At 44.2% G+C, this 7796-nt stretch overlaps 1 long non-coding RNA gene across 1 annotated transcript; it reads left to right on the top strand.

Annotated features, from left to right (window-relative positions):
• Nucleotides 1-1255: 1255 nt before the first annotated feature.
• On the top strand, nucleotides 1256-7796 carry LOC148124474 (uncharacterized). The gene is made up of 2 exons (XR_015739801.1): nucleotides 1256-1520; nucleotides 6097-7796. It is a non-coding gene; the product is annotated as an uncharacterized LOC148124474 (long non-coding RNA).

Here is a 7796-nt window from a genome sequence, read left to right as displayed (position 1 = left end):
TATCTATCTATCTATCTATCTATCTATCTAGCTATCTGTCTACCATCATATTTTAACGACCCCATAATCCCTTGCAGGGTGGAGTCTGGGCAACTGAATGGAGCTAGCAGAGTGTTTAATGGCCGGATGCCTTTCCTGTCACCAGGGCAGAGTCTTGTTCGGCAGATATATTCTCAGTGTGCCCTGAGAAAGAAATATCTGCCTCTACCTAGGATTGAACTCTTATCTATCTAGCTATCTAGCTATCAATCATCCTTCCTTCCTTCCTTCCTTCCTTCCTTCCTTCCTTCCTTCCTTCCTTCCTTCCTTCCTTCCTTCCTGCCTTCCTGCCTTCCTGTCTGTCTTCCTGTCTGTCTGTCTGTCTATCTATCTATCTATCTATCTATCTATCTATCTATCTATCTATCTATCTATCTCTATCATCTACCTTTCTCCATCCTCTGTCTCTATCCATACCGCATCTATCTATCTATCTATCTATCTATCTATCTATCTATCTATCTATCTATCTATCTATCTATCTCCCTTGGGTGGCTCTGCGTTTCATTCTGAGCCGCATTGCTCCGTTTGACCGGGTGAGAAGCGAGTCCGATCACAGGTTCAAATTTCCACCAACTCAGCTTCGGGGATTTCTGATTTTTGGGGGGAGGGAGAGAGGGGTTTTTGGGTCGTGCAGTCTGCGTGTGCCTTTCTGACCCTGTGGACACCCGACACAACGACCTTGCGGGGTAGATCAATTGCCTTTCCTTTCTCCGCTTTCCTCCCGAAGAAGTGACTCAAAAGCCAATGCAGAAAGACATCTTCTGCAATCCACTACAAAGGTCTCTCTTTCTCTCTCTCTCTCTCTTCTCTCTCTCTCTCTCTCTCACATTCTCTCTCTTTCTCTCTCTCTCATTCTCTCTCTCTCTCTCTCTCACATTCTCTCTCTTTCTCTTTCTCTCTCTCACATTCTCTCTCTTTCTCTTTCTCTCTCTCTCACATTCTCTCTCTTTCTCTTTTCTCTCTCTCTCTCATTCTCTCTCTCTCTCTCTCTCTCTCTCTCTCTCACACACACACATCTCTCTCTTTCTCTCTCTCTCATTCTCTCTCTCTCTCTCTCTCTCACATTCTCTCTCTTTCTCTTCTCTCTCTCTCTCATTCTCTTTCTCTCTCACACACATTCTCTCTCTTTCTCTTTCTCCTCTCTCTCATTCTCTTTCTCTCTCTCTCTCATTCTCTTTCTCTCTCTCTCTCTCTTTTTCTCCTATTTTCACAGGTGTGGCCAACCTCGCTGGGTCATTGTTCCTGCTGAACTGCTTAGCTCATCCTGTGAGCCCCAGTTAGGCTTGTTTGCTCATCTGAAGTCTGGAGAGGGAAGTTTAAAAAAAAAGGAAAGGAAAGAAAAGGAAAGAAAGAAAGCCGATTTCGCTTGGGCTAGTCCAGACTTGTTCAAGTTCAGGCAGCCAGCCCACAGCCTCATCACAACTCCTACATGACTCCAGTCCCTGGATGCATTTTCAGGATCCTTCTTTCCTTTGAAAGTAAGTTTACTTTACAACTGTCGGTGTGTGCATTGGTGTGAGGTTCGTGTGAGGGTGCGGGAGAGCGGAAAAAGTGAACGGGACAGAAGCGTTATTCCCTTGCGGAGGTGAGCCTGGGACAAAGCAGCTATCTGTTAAATTTCGGGAAAGATTTCAGGCACCCACCCACCCAGCCTCCCTAGTTCAGGGTGCAAAGCCCTCCCTGAGCCAGCTGGATTCCAAGCCCCATAATCCACCGACAGGATTTATGGCAGCAAACCCAGTTCCAGGGCAAACACGGTTTGCAAACTGACCCATTTGATTTAGAAGCTGGAAGAAGATGATCTAATTAAGCAAAGTTTAACGAAGCTGCAGAATGGGAGGTTTGACAGTGATGTCTTTTAACCCGTCGCTTGTCTTTTTCCTCCATGTCTTTGTTTCAATGAGTCAAAGCTGGAAAAAAATCTCTTGATTAAGTTAAGACTTCTGCGTCGTAGCCCAGACAGAGAATAATACCATGGCTTTCAAATTAGGAGAACGGTACAATAATTTAATCCTGTCTTGATGTTTCTATTTCTTCTCGTTTCATCATCCAAAGACTCCCTCCTTTTAGATGCTAACTTTTACACAGCTTTACAAAAGAAAAAAGAAAAACACCTCATACGTGTCAAAACAACTTACCTTGTGTGTGGCCAAAATCTGAAAAATAACATTTAACACAGCACAGGACTTAAAAGCAAAATGGTTTGGTTGAGAGCTGCATTTATTTGGGACTGATTGAGGGGCAGATTGCAGGGGTGACGCCGAAAATATACATTTTATCGTGTTTTCCCTAAATCTGAAATCCTTTTATTTTATTCCAATTTCGTTCGAGGCTGCATTTTAATTCCAATTTCGTTTGAAATCGTGTTTTGTATCCAGTGCCGTTCTAAAAATGGCTTTTGATCGAATTTCAAGAATCATTTGTTTCTGGAATTCTGCACTTCGATAGGGCCCAAGGGCCAATCCATAAAAATGAATGAATGAATGGACATTAAAAAAAAACCAAAATAAATTCCAAGCTTACGCCGGTCGTACGTTGTTGTGAGTCCCTCCTCCAACCCAGCTTTCTTCTGATCTTGTGGATCCTTCTGGGACCTAGACCCTTCCAGTTCTCCTAAGCCTTCTTAACAGGAAATTAGCAACCATGAGTGCAGAGAGACAATGGCCACCCTCCTTTTGCAAATGCGGTGGAGAAAGGAAGTCTGTTGTCTGTTTGTCCCTGCAAATCTTCTGTCCCTCCCCAAGTGCTTTCTTAGAGGAAGGGAGCCCAGAACAGGTTATCACGCAGAGGTGCAGCAGGAACACTCCTTAGGTGGCCTGGCACATATATTTCTTGCAGCTGGGTCTGTCTACATGGGTGCAAAGCTTAGGAATGACTCCATTAGTCAGCAATCTCTTTCAACCGTTGCGTAATGCTTGTGTGTTTTTGTGGGTCCTCTCACAGGCCAGTGACTCACTCCTGAGTGTGTGTGTGTTTAGGGTGTGAGCTGCCCTTTGCTCACTCCCGTTTATTTTTCTACCTCTTGCCCGTCCCGGGGAAATAATTTCGCTGGAGAACGGAGTGGTTTAGCTGGGAATTTAAACCCCTTTTCTCCCCAAAATTTATCGCTCCTAAAAAGTCTCCTTTGGGGAGGAAGAAAACCCAATTTTCTAATGCTTCCTGCCTCGTTATACCACGTAAAAACCAATTTCCCCCCCGGAATAAAATCGACCTTCTGTCAAACTCATTTCCGTCTAAATGCAGAAGAAAAGAAAAGGAAAAAAAAAAAACTTGCCAAGGAAGTTTGATTCAAAGGGACTAGCAGCTTGAAGATTTGTTTGGGTTTTTAGCTCGGGCTCTTCCCCCCACCCCCAAAAAACCTAGTTTTTGCATTCCTGCCCTCTCTGGGTGTGTAGCCTGGATGGAGCCACCAGAGGCGACAGTCAAACAAAGTGACCTGTGTGTGATATCCACATCCACGCATCCCCCTTGCTGCTTTTTCCAGCAAGATCCCCAGGAGGATCTGGGCAGAGGTGGCTGCAGTCAGTCAAAGGTTGGCCTTCGCTGTGTGTGTGTGTGTGTGTGTGTGTGTGTGTGTGTGTGTGTGAAAGAGAGAACACACACACACCACACTGGGTTAAAAGGCTACCTGGGAGAGGCCCCACCCAGAGGAGGGAAGGTGCTCCTTTGCCAGGTCTGTGCCGGTGGCAGTGGGGCAAATCTGGTGTTTGTCCCCGTCTCGGAAGGAGGAGGAGGAGGAGGAGGAGGAAGATGCCCCTGGAACAGGTTGACTCAACTCTTGGCTCCCCCTGCCCCCTCCCGCGCGTCTCTTTTATTTTATTTCTCCACTTCTTCCTTACTTTTTTTGGTTTTTTTTCTGTTTTTTCCCCCCTTTTCTTTCTTGCTCAGCTACGCCTTCCTCCCTGTCTCCCAGTCCTTCTTCCCTTCTTCCCTTCTCTTTCCCTCCTTCCTTTCATGCTTCTTTGCTCCTCCCTCCTTCCCATCTTTTCTTCCTTCTCTCCCTCCCTGCTTCTTCCTTTCTTCCTTTCATCCTTCCTTTCCTTCCTTCTCTCCCTCCCTCCCTCCCTTCCTTTCTTCCTTCTCTCCCCCTCTGCTTCTTTCTTCCTTTCCTCTTTCCTTCCTTCCTTCTCTCCCTCATTGCTTCCTTCCTTCCTTCTCTCCCTCCCTCCTTCCCTCTTCTTTGCTCCTCCCTACTTCTTTCTTTCTTTCCTTTCTTTCTTCCTTTCATCCTTCCTTTCCTTCTCTCCCTCCTTCCTTCCTTCCTTCCTTCCTTCCTTCCTTCCTTCCTTCCTTCCTTCCTTCCTTCTCTCCCTCATTGCTTCCTTCCTTCCTTCTCTCTCTCCCTCCTTCCCTCTTCTTTGCTCCTCCCCACTTCTTTCTTTCTTTTCTTTCTTACTTCCTTTCATCCTTCCTTTCCTTCTCTCTCTCCTCTCCTCCTTCCTTCCTTCCTTCCTTCCTTCCTTCCTTCCTTCCTTCCTTCCTTCCTTCTCTCTCTCCCTCCCTCCCTCCCTCCCTCCTTTCTTTTTTTCTTTCTTTCTTTCTTTCTTTCTTTCTTTCTTTCTTTCTTTCTTTCTTTCTTTCTTTCTTTCTTGATAACAAAAGTTACATTCTTGATCTCTTTCAATGTCGAGATATTCACTTTTTGTAAACATCATTGGTCTAATAACTACACTTGGATTTTTTGTGGGGTTGGGTTAAAGAAGGTATTCATACAACGGATTTTGAGGGGTCTGTTGTGCTACCCTTGGGTACCAAATGTTTTTTAAAAAGTAGTTTTTTGCCACTTGAGTTTGTTTATTGAGTGTATTTGGGTAGCTTTGCCCAGCTGGAGGAGTCATTGCCATTTCTTTGCGTTGCAACTGAAGGTGTCAAAGGCCTGGTGTTTTTTTTCTTCTTATCTTTCTTTCATTTATTTATTTTTTTGGCCTTGTTCTGACAGCTGAGACATCAGTCTGACATTTGTTCCCTTTTACAATCACAACAAATAAAGCTTGAGTATTAGTTTATGCTTTTTTTGCCACCTTGAGGACTAGAAACCTGATGGCTAGATGCGGGAGGTATTTTTGGGGTTTTGTGGTGGGTTTTTTTTTTCCCTGCAAGGCTGAGGATTAGAAACCTGGTCCACATGCATCACTGTGTGTTCAGTTGTGATTTCCTTAAAGAAGAGTAAATTTTTCTTTCGTGCCCTCTTAAATGCAAGATAAACTTGATGTGATTTCTCCTGTTTCAGAGAATTGTTTTCATCACCTTTCCTTTCCTTTCCTTTCCTTTCCTTTCCTTTCCTTTCCTTTCCTTTCCTTTCCTTTCCTTTCCTTTCCTTTCCTTTCCTTTCCTTCCTTTCCTTTCCTTTCCTTTCCTTTCTCCTTCTTTCTTCCCTAATTCATCCATCCCTCTGTCCTTCCTCCATTCCCTCCCTCCCTTTCTTTCTCTTTCCTAATGCTTCATTCCTTCTCTTTCCTAATCCTCCCTCCCTTCCCTCCCTCCCTCGCTTTCCTTCTCCCTTCCTTAATCCATCCATCCTTCCTCCCTCCCTTTCCTTCTCTCTTCCCTAATCTATCCATCCATTCCCCCCTTCCTCCTCCTAATGCATTTCTGTTTTCCTGCCATATTTCTAATTCTTGCATGACTCAGGAATAGTTTATGATCATTCAGCGATGACTTTTAGGACTCCTTCGATTTGAGCTTTCTACTTTTGGAAAGGATTCCTAGGCTGATCCCTTCTGGGATCCTGCAAAAGGATCTGCCAGGTGCCAACCCCATCGCTTTTCATACTTATGTCGCAGCCTTTTAAGGATGTCCAGGGGTCTCGCAGGCATAGCTCAGCTGGGCTCCTGTAGAGGTGTGGCATTGCCGGAGGTCTAAATGGAGGGGAAAAAACCAGATTGAAAATAATTTTCTAAAATGACCTGGTGGCTTTTTACCCCTGACGCATTGAAATCCAGGCCCTTAGAATCAAGTTTCTAGTCCTGTTTGACTTAACCGATATTATTTGCTGTTTTTTTCCTTGCAACCTTTGTCGTTGTGAGCCACACTTCTTGCCTTCTCTCCACACAGGGGCTACGTTGATGGAGGAATGGACCGGGAGGCGAGAAATGGCACGTTTGTGCGCGTTTCTTTGGCAGTGTCTTAGCTGGTTGTTGGTTGTGATGGCTGAAGAAGCAATCAGCAAGCATACTGCTTCAGAAGTGCCGCACGTTAGCAAGCTTTGTTCCGGAAGCAGCGTTTTCTCCTGGAAGTATAAAGAAGATGGATCGTTGGTAGGAAAACAGGAAGGGGACAGCTGCAAAGGCCGCAAAAGTTATTTTTTATTTGGGGAGTAAACTGTCACAACTGGGGAATCCTGAATCTGAAAGTTCCTTGCAATAAGTAAAAAAAAACTACAAATCCACCCATCATCGCATCGCATGCCCCAATCACCACCCGTCCCATGTTAAGACATCCTCTCACTTAGGCGCCAACTAACATGACCTTGAATTAGAAAAAAAAACATTATGTCTAACTCTATACACTCCAAGAGATTCCCCCCCTCCCATTTTCCCAGGCTCAAAATGTGGCAGTGTGGGAGCATCTGGTCTCAGTTATGGCTTCCAAAGCTGTCAAGAGTGGATCTTGGTTCAGTTTCCCTTTGGTTTATCCCGGGTTTTCTATAAAAAAAAAAGCGGAAGAAGTGATAGACGGGTGTTGAACCCAGAAAACTCTGTGTGAGGAAAACCATTATGTAAAACCTAGAAATAAGGAAAATATGGCCCCTTGTGCCCAAGCATTTGGGGGTGCTGGTGTATTTATATTTTGTTTTCTTCTAGGTTGTTTTTTTTAAAGAGCAGTCTGACTTAAGGGAATTTTTACCTGTGGTTTATAGCATCCAGCCAGGAAAAGTGTCACTGATTTAAAAAAAAAATCAACGGATCAGGCTGGGTACTGAAGACAGAAAGGAGAAAGTTGGGTTCTTTTTAACTCAGTTTCCGAGTGAGAGGCTCTTATTCATTCTCTTTGTACCTTATCCCAAGCCATAACAGAATAACAAAGTTGGAGGTTATTCTGTTGGGATCTTGGAGGTCTTCTAGTCCAACCCCCTCTCAAGCAGGAGAACCTATACCATTCTGGTCAAATAGCTGTCCAGTTCTCTTCTTAAAAGAGAGCATCCAGAACTTCTGGTGGTAAGCTGTTCCACTGGTTAATTGTTCTCACTGTCACCAAATTTCTCCTTCTCTCCTTGTTTAGGGATTGATTGCTATCATGTCCCCACTAATGATACGGTTGGTTTGCCATTTGGGAGTCGCGTGAATGCGACATTCCTATAAACCACTGTTTATTCAATAGAACACCGGGTTTGATTTTAAAATAAAACACCTTTAAATAAACCCCCGTTGAGCACCGTGGGCAAATCGAGTTGGAGAAGAAGAAGTCTGCAAGCTGGAGTTTTGACAAAAGAAATGCTGGACACACAAATGTGTGTTTCTGTGACATTCACGCTCAGTTGAGTAAAATGAAACGATTCCCACTTTATGCCTGGGTTTGTTTTTTTCTTTTCTTTTTTCTTTTTTTTTTGGAAAGCCTGCATCTCCAATGCTCTTTTTCCTCACTAAAGGTCCTGCCCAATTCACACTCTGTCGAGGGAATCAAACATATCCTTGTCTTCTCATCGGGTTGGACACTGAAGAAACTTTGAGGTTTAAAGCAGAATATTTCAAGCTTTATTTGTGGTGAGGGCTGCTTTTCTGCATTCCAGCAGGACAGGATAATAAATAAATAAA

The sequence above is a fragment of the Pseudonaja textilis genome, chromosome 18 (assembly GCF_049901715.1).
Source record: "Pseudonaja textilis isolate UNSWEBS1 chromosome 18, rPseTex1.2, whole genome shotgun sequence".
In the NCBI taxonomy this organism is placed as follows: domain Eukaryota; kingdom Metazoa; phylum Chordata; class Lepidosauria; order Squamata; family Elapidae; genus Pseudonaja; species Pseudonaja textilis.
This window is presented reverse-complemented; position numbering and strand designations above follow the sequence as displayed.